Source organism: Dromiciops gliroides, chromosome 5 (genome assembly GCF_019393635.1).
Source record: "Dromiciops gliroides isolate mDroGli1 chromosome 5, mDroGli1.pri, whole genome shotgun sequence".
In the NCBI taxonomy this organism is placed as follows: domain Eukaryota; kingdom Metazoa; phylum Chordata; class Mammalia; order Microbiotheria; family Microbiotheriidae; genus Dromiciops; species Dromiciops gliroides.
Window position 1 is genome coordinate 54,661,438 of NC_057865.1, and position 16,634 is coordinate 54,678,071.

Sequence of the window (16,634 nt, forward strand, 5' to 3'; positions counted from 1 at the left end):
CATTGGTAGGTGTGGAGCTACTTCGGCAGTTTTGAATCCCCCTGATTTTCCCACCCCTCTCTGTTTCAGTGGTAAGAGTCTCTAACCAGATTCTAAGGGCTTTTGTGACTAAGCTTATACCTTGTTGTTAGGCAGTGAATCATTTGAATATGCCTTTGTTATAGTAGAAAGTGTTCCCTCTAGTCTCCTTGGTTATGATTTGCTTACAGGTCTGCATGCTGTCATTTCCTTCTCCCCAAAAGGTTCCCCTCTCCTCTCATCCAAAAAGAGATAAAAAATAAAAAGTTAAAGCACATACATACAAAAAATATTAATGGCTGCTCTTTCCTGGTGCAAAGAATTCGAATTTGAGGAGATGCTCATCAATTGGGGAACGGCTGAACAAATTGTGGGATGACATTATGACGGGACACTACTGTGCTATAAGAAATGATGAGCAGGAGGCTCTCAGAGAAACCTGGAAAAAACTTACATGAGCTGATGCAAAGTGAAATATACTCTATGCAAAGTAACAGCAATATTGTAGGATGATCAGCTGTGAATGACTTAGTTATTCTCAGCAATACAATGATCTAAGACAACTCTGAAGGACTTATACACTATTCATCTCCAGAGAAAGAACTGATGGTGTCTGAATACAGATTGAAGCATAATTTTTCTAGTTTATTTTTCTTGAGTTTTTTTGTCTGTTTTCTTTCACAACCTGACTAATATGGAAATGTTTTGCATGACTACATATGTATAACTTATGTTGAATTGTTTGCATTCTTAAGGGGGACAGGAGGGAGGGAAGAAGAGAATTTGGAATACAGAGTTTTAAAAATCAACCCATTCCATAAGTTCTTGTTATAGCATCTGCTTTTAAGTTGATTTGTATCATGCTAATGAAATTGATAACACCTTGTACCAGTAGACCTAAACCAAGCTCTATAGCCAGTGAGCAGAGAAAGTGTATATATCTTTTTTTTTTTTTTTTTTTTTTTTTTTTTAGTGAGGCAATTGGGGTCAAGTGACTTGCCCAGGGTCACACAGCTAGTAAGTGTTGTGTCTGAGGCCGGATTTGAACTCAGGGAGTCCTGAATCCAGGGCCGGTGCTCCATCCACTGCGCCACCTAGCTGCCCCTGAAAGTGTATATATCTTGACACACAAAAAGGAATCTTTGAACTTTTCCTTTGGCAGGAGTCTCTGCATGTACATGTTTACTTGTTTGGGGCACAAATAAACAGGTGCTGTATTTTCCTACCAGTTCTCTGACCCTGCCCCATGATTTCTTAGACCTGCTCAGCTTGAAGCAGTTACAGAAGAAGAATCTTCATCCCTTTTTCTTTACAGTGGGGATCTTCTTCTCCAGCTCTCCCAAGGCCCTAAGCAGAGAAAAGCTGCCACATTCAGTTTGCCCCAGGATGCTAAGGACGAGAAGAAGCCAGCATCTAGAGGAGATGGCATTCCCAAGACTCTGGATGAGGGCTGAGTATACCCTGCTTCCCAAGGACTCTGCCTTTTAACCTCACTGTCTGTATCCTATCTGCCTTGTTCAGTCACTCTATGGTTCTTAAAACCAACAATAATGTTGATTTCTCCTACAGGTGGGATTGGTTTTGTTGTTAGGTGTAAGGGAGATAAGCCCATTAGGCACGGCTACTGCCTGATTGGCACTAGAGAACAGAGATAACTCCAGAAGTTAGCACCACAACCCCTCCATTGTCAAATGGTCAGTCGCCCCATCCCACCCCTCCATTGTCAGGTGGTGCCACCCCATTTAAGCTATAAAAGCTTTTGCCTTTCTTCTGTGGGATAAGCAAGATGTCTCTTAAGATATTTCCTCCCCTGAAGGGAAGTCTAGGATTCCCTCTTGGTCACTTTCTCTAAGCACCCAAATAAAATACTATTTTATTCTAATTGGATTGTATGTGAGAGGGTGTAATTCTTTAAAGAGGAATACCACCACCTATTTCCCCCACAACAGCATCACTATATGTCAGGTACTGTGCTAAGTGCTTTGTACATGGTTTTGTTTTGTTTTTTAAATTTGATCCTTACAAAAATCCTGGTTGGTAGGTGCTCTTATTATTCCCATTTTACATGTGAAGAAACTGAGGCAGACTGAGGTTAAGTGACTTGTGTGAAAAAACAATTATTAATAATGGATTTCTTGGGGGGACTCAAGGATCAGTTTCTCAGTCCTTTCTCCCCCACCCCCACTCCACCCCATCCCCACTCCCAAAAGTCCAGTTCTTGAGAAACTTCAGCAAATCTTATTTGGGACAAACAAAAGAAATGGAGGTGGACTCTTTGGTCCAGCTCAGTCAAGGACTCTATCAAGAGGATAAAAACTCTTGGAAAACTTCATGAGCTTTCTTTCTCTTGGAGGTCTCTGGCCTCTAGGTCTTCTGGGTTTTTTTTTCCTCCTACTCATGCTAGCTGGAATGCTGACGTTCCCTCCCTGCTTTCTCTACCACATGGCCTGAGACCCTGAGAAGTTAGGGAGACACATGGTCAATCTTTTACTGGTATTAATACTAATAAATTAATATATGCATACCCCAAACTGGTATCTATAGCAATAGTAATTATTTCAAAAAACACACTTGTTCAGGGTCACACAGCTCGTGTCTCCGGTTGAATTTGAATTCAGGTCTTCCTGAATCTAACACTTTATCTACTGTACCTCATAGCTTCCCCATCAAGGATGAGATGGTATTCATTTATTTGTAAATAAATGAACCACTTGAAAGCTATAAAACTGAATTTACTAAACATTAATACCAGTGAGGTTAAAAAAAAAAATTCCTCAAAAAAATGCCTTCAGAAATACAGGGACAGAGGCAGCTAGATGGCGCAGTGGATAGAGCACCAGCCCTGGAGTCAGGAGGACCTGAGTTCAAATTCAGCCTCAGACACTTAACACTTACAAGCTGTGTGACCTTGGGCAAGTCACTTAACCCCAATTGCCTCACTAAAAACAAACAAACAAACAAAAGAAATACAGGGACAGCAAATATCTGTTTACTTAGAGGTTTGGCATTAATCTACCATTGTATATATTTAAAATTATTTGAGATAAAATTGAAATGAAATTCATGAACTACAAACTAATTTCAACCAATAATATGATCATAAAAATGATAAAAGAGCAGGTTTAGGTTGTTGTTCTTTTGTTTGTTTACTATTATTACTATGCCTGGTGTGGTTATTTAGTTTAGATATGATTCTTTTCCTGTTCTCCTTCAGATTCTCTTGATAACCTGAGACAAATCACATAATCACTTTGTACATTAGCTTCCATATCTGTAAAATGAAAATATTATTAGTTAGATTCCAGTACGACCAGCTTCCAGGGGCTATCCAAGTGCCATTACTGTACTGATATACTACTGTATCAAATACTGCTTAAAATAAAAGCAGGAGACTTGAAGTCTTACTGGTACCCAGAGACTCACTAACAGCAGTGTTCTTCTGTAAACTGACAATTGGGAGTGAGGGGAAAAACAGAAGGTAATACACAATGAGAACTGCGATAATAATGAAGATAGGTCATTAAGAGAGAGGCCATTCAAGAATCAATAACACCCTGACATCAGAAAGCTGATTCGATTAGACTGAAAGCAACAGACCAGTGAAGATGAGATGAAACCAGACGGAGGCATCTATATATTGAACACAGTAGTAAAGACATACAATCTAATGAAGAAGGACATGATTTGGCTTTTAAACATAGGGGTGTTAAGAATTCCCTTTTATTTTCTAGTGTTTTCACAGATGATGAGTTAAATAGAGGTGATTTGTCAAAAAAGACTCCGCAAGTGGGTCAGTAGCATGGAAAGTGACAACCAGCAGGAGCTGCTCAGGTGAAATTATCTCTTGCTGGTATCAAGGGAGCCCAACTTTTTATGCATTACAACAACAAAACACAACAGCTTTATGACTGTAATAATGCCCTAATTTAGAAAAACCAAATCATTTAACTTTTTGTTCCTGGCCAAATGTTTTATTTTTATGTTCCTGTAATTTGCTACATCGGAACATGTCAACATGATAAAATGAAATGAGGAATTGAGATAATGATGTAGGTTATCCAAGCTAGCTCTTTATGGAGAATATGTAGTTAATACAGACAAAAGTGGCTTAGGCTCTCCTCCTTCCCTTTTCCTTCCTTTCTCCCCCTCCTTCTTTACCTTTCTCCTTTTCTTTCTCCTTTCCTTTCTTTCTTCTCTCCTTCCTTTCTTCCTTCTTTCTCTTTTTTCCTCCCTCCCTTCCTTCCTTTCTCCCTCCCTCCTTCCTTCCTTCCTTCCTTCCTTCCTTCCTTCCTTCCTTCCTTCCTTCCTTCCTTCCTTCCTTCCTTCCTCCCTTCCTTCCTTCCTTCCTTCCTTCCATAGCAGGTAAAACTTTATTGCCTTAGTTCTCCAATTCACCTTTGCAAATATAGACATGTCCTCCAAATTGGATCATTTGTAGAAGGGATTTTTTTTTAAAGCAGTATTTCCCAAGGCTTCCTGAAAACCTTTGATCAGCCCATTTTCTCATTTTTCTTGGTTTCTCATATCCTATAGTTCAAGTTCAAGGATGGCAAGTAATCCTTTCATTCTGGTTGGTATGGACTTTGTGCTGTGGGTATATATTTTAATAAAACCTGAGGCCTCTCTTCTTGATGAATCTGGTATTTAACTTCTGCCAAACCTGTTTTCCCAAAGTTCTGTGGAGGTAAGAATGGATTGGTTTCTCTGGCCCAGCTCTTCAGCTCAGGGGAGCTCCTTTCACTAAAATCCACAAAGGATGAACTTCAGATAACCCTTGTCTTTGGCATTAATCCCCCAAGGGAAGCCTAATCAACAGTGAAAGTGAAAGAGCTTTAAAAGGACAGAAATAAACTTCGTTTAGTCTTCTGACAATTGAGTTTAGGGTTTCGGCTCACCTCCCTCCTAGGCCTCTGCAGAGGCAGCAACAAGAGTAAATGAACAGAATAATAACATTACCTCATAGCTGCAGGGTAATAACCTCATTATTGCTAAATAGAGTTATTTCAGCAGTGGCTAATAAAAATTTACTTCACTTGTGCATTTAACTCTTTTACCTTTGCGTCTAACACAAATTTGGTTTCCAAAGCTTCTATTGGATTAGACAGGAAGTCCAAGGAGAGAGACGGGTGCAGGCATTTCAACCACACAAAAGCCTGGGGGTTCATTTGGGGGTTCACAAGTTAGAGAATGTTTCTTGTCGTTTTTTTTCCTGGGAGGTTCAAGATTCAAGCTAGGACTTCCACACCTAAAAATTATAATTCCACAGATGGCTAATGTCACCCTAGTTTCTTCATTCCTTGGGTTCCTGTTTTCCACCGTGACCTTCCTCTTCTGCCCTTCTCAATCTTCCCTTGTCCTTGTTTCTCATCTTCTCTTTCAAGTGACATGCAAGCCTTCTCCAACCATGTCCAATTTTGTTCCTGGACCCCCCTCTCCCCCACTGCTACTCTTTCCACAAGCCAGTGTACAGGTGTCGAGAAAGCAGGTGGGGAAGGTCAGGTGAGCCAGGCCTAGTGACGCTGCCCAGCTCTTGGGCGCTAAAATCCACTACAATAACTGCATCACCACATAGCCACATACCTTAACTACCAAAGCATATGTACTAGTAAAACATAAACTCTTTGAAGACAGGGATTGTTTCATTTTTACCTTCCTAATCCCAGACTTAGCACAGTGCTTGGCCCAGAGTAGACACTAAATAATTAATAATTCTTTGTCATTGTAGGTGAGTATAACAGTTAAACCTCTACACTATTTCTGAAATGTCTTCCCTTCTCTCGGCCTCTGTCTAGATTAGTCCCTCATCACCTCTCTCCTGCACCATTAGGACGTCCTGCGTCTCCTTCTAAGTTATTTCCCTGTTCCTTTTCCCTTCCCCCTTGTCAATCTACCCCTCCCCCAAACTGCTAAAATCATCTTCCCAAGGCCACGTTGCTCCCCTCCCAAAAGTCTTCAGCGGCTTCCAATTATCTCTGGCATAAAATATGAGCTTCTCAGCCTGGCACTTAATCTGGCTGCAGCTGACCTTCCCGGCCTTATTTTATACAATTCTCCTTCACAAACTCTATTTTCCAGTCAGAGCGGATGATTAGCAGTTCCCAAAACTCAAGCGTCCACCTTCCTTGACTAACAGACCTCCACCTCTGCATATACCCACAGACTGTCCCCCATCCCTAGAATGTACCCCCCCCCTGCCACTGCCACCCTTTCCACAAGCCAGTATATAAGGCTTTGAGTCAGGGACTTCCTACATATCCCAAGTAGGGCCAATTAAGTTTCTGTTTACTAAGCTTGCATTCTCCCTCCTCTCATGGCTGGCTGCATGACCTCAGTGAGGCCAGAAGAGGTTTCTTCCCTACAGTGTCCCTGCAGGGGTCGCTGTTGGGCAGCTCTGGGCTCTGCATTTCCTAACAAACTGGCCTGAGAACAGCCTTCCAACCTCAGGCAGATTTGAGAGGTTAAAAAACACAATCATGATTTTTAAATAAATGAAATCACTGGGGCCCTGGACAGTAAATGGGATTATTCTTAAACCCCCATATAATCCTAGCCCTGGGAGTTTTCAAAACCAAGGATGATGGGTATGTCATTTACAGACAAACACAGCACTAGGATACAAAATCACTGCCCAAGAAGGATTCTGGGGTTTCTCTGGTCAAAATGTGTCACAAATACAGAACCGAATGATAAGCATGAGGCGGGCTAGGACTGAAGCATTCCTCAGATGATTTCAGAGCCTAAGGTACAGGATCCCAGAAGGAGGAAGCTGATTTCTCCAATGAATACAAAGTTATTCCCAGTATCATGAGAAACCACCGGGCCTCCATTTAAAAAAATGGTAGTGGGGAGCAGCTAGGTGGCACAGTGGCCCTGGATTCAGGAGGACCTGAGTTCAAATCCAACCTCAGACACTTGACACTTACTAGCTGTGTGAACCTGGGCAAGTCACAACCCTCATTTCGCTGCAAAAAACCCAAAACAAACAAACAAAAAAACAAACCCCAAAAAACAAAACCAAAACCAAATGGTAATGTTTACATTTTATGCCTGATTCTGCATCCCTTTTCCTCTGTGCACAGGGGGCCATCCCGGTTCTGGCATTATTCACCTCTCCTCTTCTAATTAGTCCCCCTGCCTCCAGTTCATATGTACTGATTCAGGGTCGACACAAATTGCTATTCTTCACACGCATGTTTGCCCATAGCACTCCATTCCTCAAGAAGCCTCAGGGGCAGCTGGCTCAATTTTACCTCTAGAAAAACACACACACACACACACACATCACATCCACTCCTTTGTTTGATAGTTAAGGTCAGAATGTCCTCCAGAGTCTGACTCTAACCTACCTTTGCACACTGATTTCACGCTACACAACCTCAGGCATTCCATGCTTCAGCTAAACCAGCCTGCCTGCTGTTTCCCCTACCTAACAGTCTATCTCCCACTCCCATGCCTGCCTAAGGATCCTGGAATGCTCTCCCTACTCAATTCTCCCTCTTGAATTCCTTAGTTCCTGTCAAACTTCTGTTCAGGCCCTAACTCCTAGACCACAGCCCTTCCCCAGTTCTTAGTGACTGGCTTTTCTCCCCTTTCTTTGTATCTCCTGGACTTAATACAGTGAGAGGCACAGAGGAGGAGGAGGAGGAGTAGTAGTAGTAGTAGTAGTAGTAGTAGTAGTAGTAGTAGTAGTAGTAGTAGTAATAGTAGTAATAGTGGTAGTAGTAATGGTGGTAGTGGTGGCGGTGGTGGTGGTAGTAGTAGTAGTAGTAGTAGTAGTAGCAGTAGTAATAGTAGTAGTAGTAGTAATAGTGGTAGTAGTAATGGTGGTAGTGGTAGTAGTAGTGGTAGTGGTGGCGGTGGTGGTAGTAGTAGTAGTAATAGTGGTAGTAGTAGTAGTAATAGGCCTCCACCAGTCACTGACGACCATGGATCAGTGCCTTGAAGAGCCACAGACCACAGTGTGGCTGTGTGTTATATCTACCCCATGAGGAGTAGCTGGTTCCAAAGGTTTGTCATGCCGGGGTGGGAGTGGGGATACGCTCCCACTCTCTATAAAATGCTCCAATGGTGTGTGTCTCAAATGGCCTCTGACAACCGAAGCCCAACTCCTGATCTTCTTGTGGCAGAACTGTTTCCACTAACAGGAGAAGGGGTGAAGGCGAGTTACTGGCGCCTTAAAACCAGTCGCTTCGGGCAGGTGGGGCTAGTTAGCCTTGGCAGGCAAGCCACCTAGGGGAAGGAAACCCTGATTTTAAACCTCCACTGCCTTGTGGCTATACCCATATATGGGAAAAGCTTTGGGAGTTAATCCCAAGGAAAAATCAGGAGTTGGAGTCCCTTAGGCAGTTGGATGTTGGACATCACATCCCTCTGGCAACTCCTGTGGCAGCACTGGTGCCAAACTGTATTGGCTCTGCCTCTCCTTTGGATCCACCAATGTCGCGGAGAGGGAAAACCTGCTGCATGGGCAACAGCTTGTTTTCCAATTGATCTTCCCAGGACAGCGCCCTGGAGAGGGGCACAGAGTAAGTGCTTAATAAATACTATTGATTTACTGGTTCCCTGCTTTCCTCCTGGGCATTATTTTGTATTTATTTGTATATACTTTGTGTGTGTGTACACACATATGCATATACACCTAAATGTATATGGACATATATGCATTATATTATAAGATAGGAAAGAAGGGAGAAAGGAAAGGAAAGGAAAGGAAAGGAAAGGAAAGGAAAGGAAAGGAAAGGAAAGGAAAGGAAAGGAAAGGAAAGGAAAGGAAAGGAAAGGAAAGGAAAGGAAAGGAAAGGAAAGGAAAGGAAAGGAAAGGAAAGGAAAGGAAAGGAAAGGAAAGGAAAGGAAAGGAAAGGAAAGGAAAGGAAAGGAAAGGAAAGGAAAGGAAAGGAAAAGAGGGAGGGAAGAAGGAAGGAAGGAGGTAGGCATTTATTAAGCACGTACTTGGTGCCAGGCATACAGTAAATATTATCTTATAACTATTATCTCATTTTCTACTTACAACAATTTACTCTGGGAGATAGATGCTATTATTATCTCCATTTTACAATTGAGAAAACTGAGGCAGGCAGTGGTTAAACTATTTACCCAGGACCCCACAACTAGTAAGTGGTTGCTTCGTCATTTCATTTGTATCTGACTCTTCGTGACTCCATTTGGGTTTTTCTTGGTGAAGACGCTGGAGGGGTTTGCCATTTCTTTCTCTGCCTCATTTTACAGATTAGGAAACTAAGGCAAAAGGGTTTAAATGACTCAAGATTAAGTGCTCAGGGTCAGGTAGATAGTAAGTGTTTGAGGCCAGAAGTCTTCCTGACTCCAGGCCGGGCACTCTATCTACTGTACCACCTAGCTGCCCTCAACTAATAAGTGTCTGTGACCAAATTTGTATTCAGGTCTACTCTACACCAGGAGCTCTATCCACTGCAACCCCCAGCTGCCTCTGCCACATGTTATGGAATCATATAATTACATCTGGAAGGATTGTTAGGGGACATTTAGTAAAACACACTTATTTTACAGATGGAGAAACTGAGGCCTGAAAAAGGTTAACTGATGCAGTCAGTAAGTGGCAAAGCTGTTTTGAACCCAAATAATCTAACTCTGTGTGTGGCCAATAGGTGGCGCCAAAGTGTATAGTGTGCTGGGCCTGGAATCAAGGAAGGCTTATTTTCTGAGTTCAAATTTGGCCTCACACACTAGCTATGTGGCCCTGGCCAAGTCACTTCACCCTGTTTGCATCAGTTTCCTCATCTGTAAAATGAGCAGGAGAAGGAAGTGGCAAACCACTCCAGGATCTTTGCCAAGAAAACCCCAAATGGGGTTCACAAAGAGTCGGACATGAGGCAGCTAGGTGGCTCCATTAATGGATAAACCATCGGCCTTGGATTCAGGAGGACATGAGTTCAAATCCGGCCTTAGACACTTGACACTTACTAGCTGTGTGACCTTGGACAAGTCACTTAACCCCCATTGCCCTGCCAAAAACAAAACAAAACAAAAAAACCAAGAGTCTGATACAACCCACAAAAACAATCTTACTGCTAATCTGGTACTCTTTCCACAGCAGAACCTTATCTCTCCAGTAGAATGTTTTTGTTCTCCATCCTTAAGGCCTAGCAGAGTACTTTGTATATAGTAGGCACTTATTTAATGTTTATTGAGTTGAATTATTGGCTTGAATGTAAATAGTTACCCCAGAATTTGCATCTGGGTTAGACCTCTGGAAGTCATTTAGACCAACCTTTTAAATTTTACACACAAGGCAACAGAGGGTCTTTGGTGAAGCCCTTGGGGATCAATTGTTCTGACAGCCCTGTTTTGTCTGGGGAAAGACAGAAAACAGAGTCCTAACAAGCTGGAGCCATAATAAGCAAATATCTCCTGATAATGGCCTTTCTTTTTTGGGTGGGGCAATGAGGGTTAAATGACTTGCCCAGGGTCACACACCTAGTAAGTGTCAAGGGTCTGAGGCCAGATTTGAACGCAGGTCCTCCTGAATCCAGGGCCAGTGCTTTATCCAGTGCACCACCTAGCTGCCCCTATAAGGGCCTTAAAAAAACAAAAACAAACAAACAAAAAACTTTCATGGTTTAAATATACAAATAGCCAGAGCCCCACTTTATGAGAGATAGGATTACTTTACAATTAACAAACAATATTCCACACCAACAGTAACTAGCAGTATATGTTTAATTGCAATATATGGAGTTCAATTTTACTCACTTTTCCATTAATTTCACAGCTCTCCAATTTAACAAACATTTAGGTGCCTGCTTTGTATCCGATGGGAGAGGATGTTTGAGAGGCTAGAGGGACAGGTTTGTAGTTGGGACACCTAGCACCAATCCAGACTCTTAACATTCACTAGCTATGCAACCTCGAAGAAATCACTAAAGCTCTGCCTACCTCAAGCAGTGCCCTAGGATTTATCCACTAAACCATGAAACAGCTGCATCTGCTATACCAGAGGCAGTAAGTGCCTACACTAGAAATTACCCACATTTGGGAATGTTCAAAATACTGTACTTGTTGTTCAGTTGTTTTCAGTTGTGTCCGACTCTTTGTGACCCCATTTGGGGTTTTCTTGGCAAAGACACTGGAGTGGTTTGCCATTTCCTTCTCCAGCTCATTTTACAGGAAACTGAGCAAATGGGGTTAAGTGACTTGCCCAGGGTCAGAGGCTGGATTTGAACTCAGGTCTTGCTGACTCCAGGCCTGCCCTAAAATACTGTCCTAGGCACTGGGTAGACAAAGGCACAAAGGTATCAGTCTCTGCTGTCCAAAGCCCAACCCTTTGTTCCTTAGAAAGATCCCTGTGAAATTATTGCAAGGGATCATCAAAATTTAGGAATGGGAAGGACCTCAGGGATGATCCATCATTACTCATATCTGAAACAAATCCTCCTCTATCTGACAAGTGGTCAGCTAGTCTCCACTTGAGGGGGAGGCTACTAATTGCCAAGAGAGCCTATTCTCCTTTGGGACAGCTCTAAATGTGATAACATTTTTTTATGACATTAAGGCTAAATTTCCCTCTTTCCAACCTCTATCCATTGTTCCTTGTAACTCAAACCTCCCTTATTCCACATGACAGCCCTCCAAATAGCTGGTCACAGGTATCATATTACTCATGGTCTTCCCTTCTCCAGATCACACGTTCCTGACAATCCTCATATGACACACACTGAGGCCTGTCACCATCCTGGATGCTCTCCAGCTTATCAAATATCTGTTCCAGGCACTTAACAATATACTCCAAATGTGTCTTAATCAGGGCAGAGGATTGAGGCTTCTCCTTACTCATAGAAGCATTGCCTCTTTTAATGTAACCCAAGATGCCATTGGCTTTTTTGGTCTCCATATTGCACTGCTGCCACGTATTAGAATTTGTTTCTGTTTAGTCATTTTTAGTCAAATCTGACTCTTCATGACCCTATTTGGGATTTTCTTGGTAAAGACACTGGAGTGGTTTGCCATTTCCTTCTCCAGCTCATTTTACAGATGATGAATTGAGACAAACAAGGTCAAGTGACTTGCCCAGGGTCACACTGCGAGTGATTGTCTGAGACTGAATTTGAACTCAGGTTTTCCTGACTGCAGGCCTGGCACTCTATCCACTGCACCACCTATCTACCCCATGTTAAACCTGCAGTACACTAAAAAAAACAAAAAAACCCCAAAAAACCAAAACAAAAAAAACCCCAGCTCTTATTCATGAAATTATTATTTATCTTTATATACTTCCCCCATTTTACATGTGAAGTTGACCTTTTTTTTCCAACCTAAATTGAACACTAAAGTCTTCATTTGTTCTATCCGAATTTCATCTTATTAGAGTCAACCCAATGCTCTCTCCTTTTAAGAGCCCTTTGGATTTAAAAAAAATTTTTTTTTTTTTTAAGTGAGGCAATTGGGGTTAAGTGACTTGCCCAGGGTCACACAGCTAGTTAAGTGTTAAGTGTCTGAGGCCAGATTTGAACTCAGGTACTCCTGACTCCAGGGCCGGTGCTCTATCCACTGCGCCACCTAGCTGCCCCAAAACAGTCTATTTTTTTTTTTTTTTAGGGCAATGGGGTTTAAGTGACTTGCCCAGGGTCACACAGCTAGTAAGTGTCTGAGGCTGGGTTTGAACTCAGGTCCTCCTGAATCTAAGGCTAGTGCCTTATCCACTGCGCCACCTAGCTGCCCCCCCCCTTTGGATTTTAATTGTCACCCAGTGCTAGCTATCCCTCCCAGCATCATGTCATTTAAAAATCTCTGCCTATATCTAAATCATTGATTAAAATGTTAAACAGCAGAAGGCCAAGCACAGATCCATAGAGAACCCCACTGGAGACCCCCACCATGCTGACATTGAACCAATTACCATTAATTCTCTGAATCTGTCATTTCCACCCATTTTGAATTCATCTAATAGTATTATCATCTGGGCTTCATCTCTGAATCTTTTCAGCAGTATAAGAAACTTTATCAGACCTTGCTTGCTCACATACACATATACATATACACATACACATACACATATACATATACACACACTCACATATATCATGTATGTACATATATGTGCATATATGTATATGTACACACACACTATATTCATAGTGTTCCCCTTTTCTCCCAGTTTAATAAACCCCTCTTTAGGGGTCTGGGCAACTCTCTGAGTCTCTAAGTTACAGTGAAGATGCTGTCCGGGATTGGTGGAAAGATTCCTCTCACAAAGGAACTCCTTATGCCCACACAACTACAGCTCTGTATATAGCATTTTCAAAAGGAGAAATTTGTTGGAACATTCAATTTACGTGGATAAAGCGAGAGTATGGAAATGCCACAGAAAAGAATTCCTATCTCATCTTTTGCATATAATTTATTCACCCAAGTGAAGCTATCTTTTTTTTTTTTCTTCCCCCAGATCTGGATGGAAAACCCTGGAAACAAGAATCTGCCAGCCTCAGCAGTCAGTCCTTCTCTTATCCTAGGAATGGAGCAGCTGTCACGCAGAGCAGCTTTCAGTCACTCTAAGAGGAAGGCAGTTTTAAATGGATGACATGGAAGTAAAAAGGCTGTGAATCTTATAAGCCAAATTAGATTTCCTTAGCCAGACCCAGAGCTAAAAGCCTATATGAATCCTAGAAGTCTATATAGTCCTAATGTTACAGGAAAAAACAACAACAACAACAAAATAGCAACAACCTAGAAACCCGGTATGTTCGATGCATGGTAAATCATGTTATCAACGTTATGAAAAAGCTCTAGATAAGGTTTTTTTCATTAAGAAAAACGGCAAGATGAGAAACTATAAACGTTAACGCTTATTTGGTCAAAACTCAGAGGGAAACATTCCATAGAGTATACTTTTAAACCACAGTGGGGCTCCCTGCACCATTTATTTAAGTGAGAAGGCACTAAAAGTCATGATTGTGAGACATGGTAGGAATACAATGCTGGCAAATCATGAAATTCCACTTGGAGTTCTTATCCTTGGAGCCTTTGCTCTGACTGTGACCAATGGAAAACAGTAATTGACTGTAGCAGCCTATGACTCAGCCTTCAACAATGTCTCTGGGAGTGCGAGATCCTTTTTTTTTTTTTTCCTTTTCTGAGCAATCTCAGTAAAACCTGAGAATGTCTTCATGATAACTCAGAAAATGACAACTTAATGAAGCTGGGAAACTCGGGGGAACTTTTGAAGTATTGTGCAAACTGCAGTAGTTGGCAGAGGTTGCTCCAAACATTTCAGTAACCATTTGAGCACAAGCCAGGAAAAAAAGGGAAGCGAAAGAAAGTCTATGCCGATTGATTTCATATAAGTCAATCAACAAACATTGACTAAGATACAGTGTGCTAGACAGGGAGCTGGGTACTGGAAAAACAGACAGAAAGGAAATTGTTTCTGCCTTTCAGAAGTTTATGTTCAAAAATGAGAGGCAATATTTACAAAAAACCCATATCTAGCAAATCAGAGTTAATTTTGGGAACAGGCACTAGAAGCTGGGGAGGAAGGCTGTCAAGAAAGGGCATATAGAGAAGGGGGAACTTCAGCTGGACTTTGAAGGAAAAAAGAGATTCTAATAGGTAGGGGTAAAGGAGTGAGTTCCAGGAATGAGGTACAGCCTGTGCAAAGGTATGGAGGTGGGAAATGGAGAGGGGTGTGGGGTGTGTGTGTGTGTGAGAGAGAGAGAAAGAGAGAGAGAGAGAGAGAGAGAGAGAGAGAGAGAGAGAGAGAGAGAGAGAGAGAGAGAACAGTAAGAAAGCCCTTTTGGTTGAACAGGACATTGTTGGGAGAGGAAAATATAAGAAAACAGAACAGGTAGGTTAGAGTCAGGTTGGGAAGAGTTTTAATGCCAACAGAGATAATGGGAAGTCACAAGAGTTATTAAGTAGAGGAATGACATAGATTTGTGCTGTAGGAATATCACTTTAGCAGCTGTGTGGAGGACAGATCAAAGAGGGGAGAGATTCAAGACAAGTAGACCAATTACAGATCTACTGCAATACTCCAAGTGAGGCATGATGAGGGTCTCTGAACTAAGCTGTGTAACGATTGGAATGACGCCACCTGCTGGAGACTTACTGTAGAAGAGTTCCGCCCATGAAGCGAAGGTCTTTGAGGGCAAGACCAGGAGTCTTTTCTTTGGCGTGAGGAAGTGACGCGAGCTAGTGGGAGGAGGAAGGAAAAGACTGGCGCTCGCTCTGAGGCTCTTTCCTCTGGACTCTGGTGGAGAGCGGAGCTAGAAATGCGCTCTCCCTTTAATAAATAGGAATCTAGGCCTTTCTCTCTCTTTACCAAACTCTTATTCTCCTTAATAAATGCTTAAAAGTCTAACTCTTGCTAAAGCTTATAATTTATTGGCGACCACTCATTAGATATTTTAGACAGACTAGCTAGAATTTTAGCCCTTAACAGCTGGTAGCTATAAGAATAAAGAACAAGGAATGGATATGAAAGGTATTACAGAGGTAAAAACCAACAGGACTTGGCAACTGATTGGATGTGCAGGGTGACAGTAAATAAGGAGTAAAGGATAACACTGAGGTTGTAAACTGGGATGACTGGAAAGAGGGTGAGGTCATCAATAGAGCTAGGGAAGTTCATAAGAGGGGGGTGGGTTGGGGGGGAGGGGGAGGGATTGGGAGGGAAATGAGCTCCATTTTGTACACACTGAATTGAAGGGACCTCCAGAACTTAGTCTGTTTTTCTGTTGAGCTCACTGGGCTTTGAGTCTGTTGGCTTTTCACTGTCTTCATCAAATCAAGTTTCTAGATAAGGAGAAAATCTTGTCCTGTTGTCTTGAAGTCCTGACTCTCTACATCCTGCCATTTCCTGAGCAGCTAAATACGTGCACTCTCTAGTTCTCTCTTCCCCCCTCCCTCCCTTCCTTCCTTTCCCCTTTCCTTCCTCTCTCTCTCCCCCTCCCTCCCTCCCTTCCTTTCCCCTTTCCTTCCTCTCTCTCTCCCCCTCCCTCCCTCCCTTCCTTTCCCCTTTCCTTCATCTCTCTCTCCCCCTCCCTCCCTCCCTTCCTTTCCCCTTTCCTTTCTCTCTCTCTCCCCCTCCCTCACTCCCTCCCTTCCTTTCCCCTTTCCTTCCTCTCTCTCTCCCTCAATTTCTTTACAGAGAAAGTTAATGTTAAAGAAACAATGTCTTTGAATTCTCCTTTTGACAGTAGATTCCTAATTGGTCTACCTGACTTGAGTCTCTCTCTTTAATTTATCTTCCCCACTCCCGCTATGATGTGAAAAGGAGACAGAAATCACTCGCCCCTCCCCATGGTTCTCTATGAGAGGCACAAAGGAAAAGATGAGCGGCAAATGCTCAAGAGTTCAGCCTTGCTCCAGAGCTTGCTCTCTTCTCAAAAGTCTCTCCAAGTTTGCCAGAAAAGGGTTGTTCTATTTTACCTACAGTCTACCTAAGGGACATGGCTGAGCCAGCCAATCATTAGAAGTTTCCATTTTCTAATCTACTGCCTTCCTACAATGTCCAGTGCCCTGTAATTCCATCAGACTGACTGAAGAAGTTCTTCAATGTGATCAGTGACTAATAATGGCCTACACTCTATTATGTTATCAGATTGTTTAAAAACTTTTCTGTTTTTAATTTCCTTGATCTGATA

The 16,634-nt window shown here is 42.3% G+C and overlaps 1 protein-coding gene across 1 annotated transcript in view; it reads right to left on the reverse strand.

Moving 5' to 3' along the window:
- CUBN (cubilin) overlaps positions 1-16,634 on the reverse strand; it is a 294,282-nt gene that overhangs the window by 30,390 nt on the left and 247,258 nt on the right.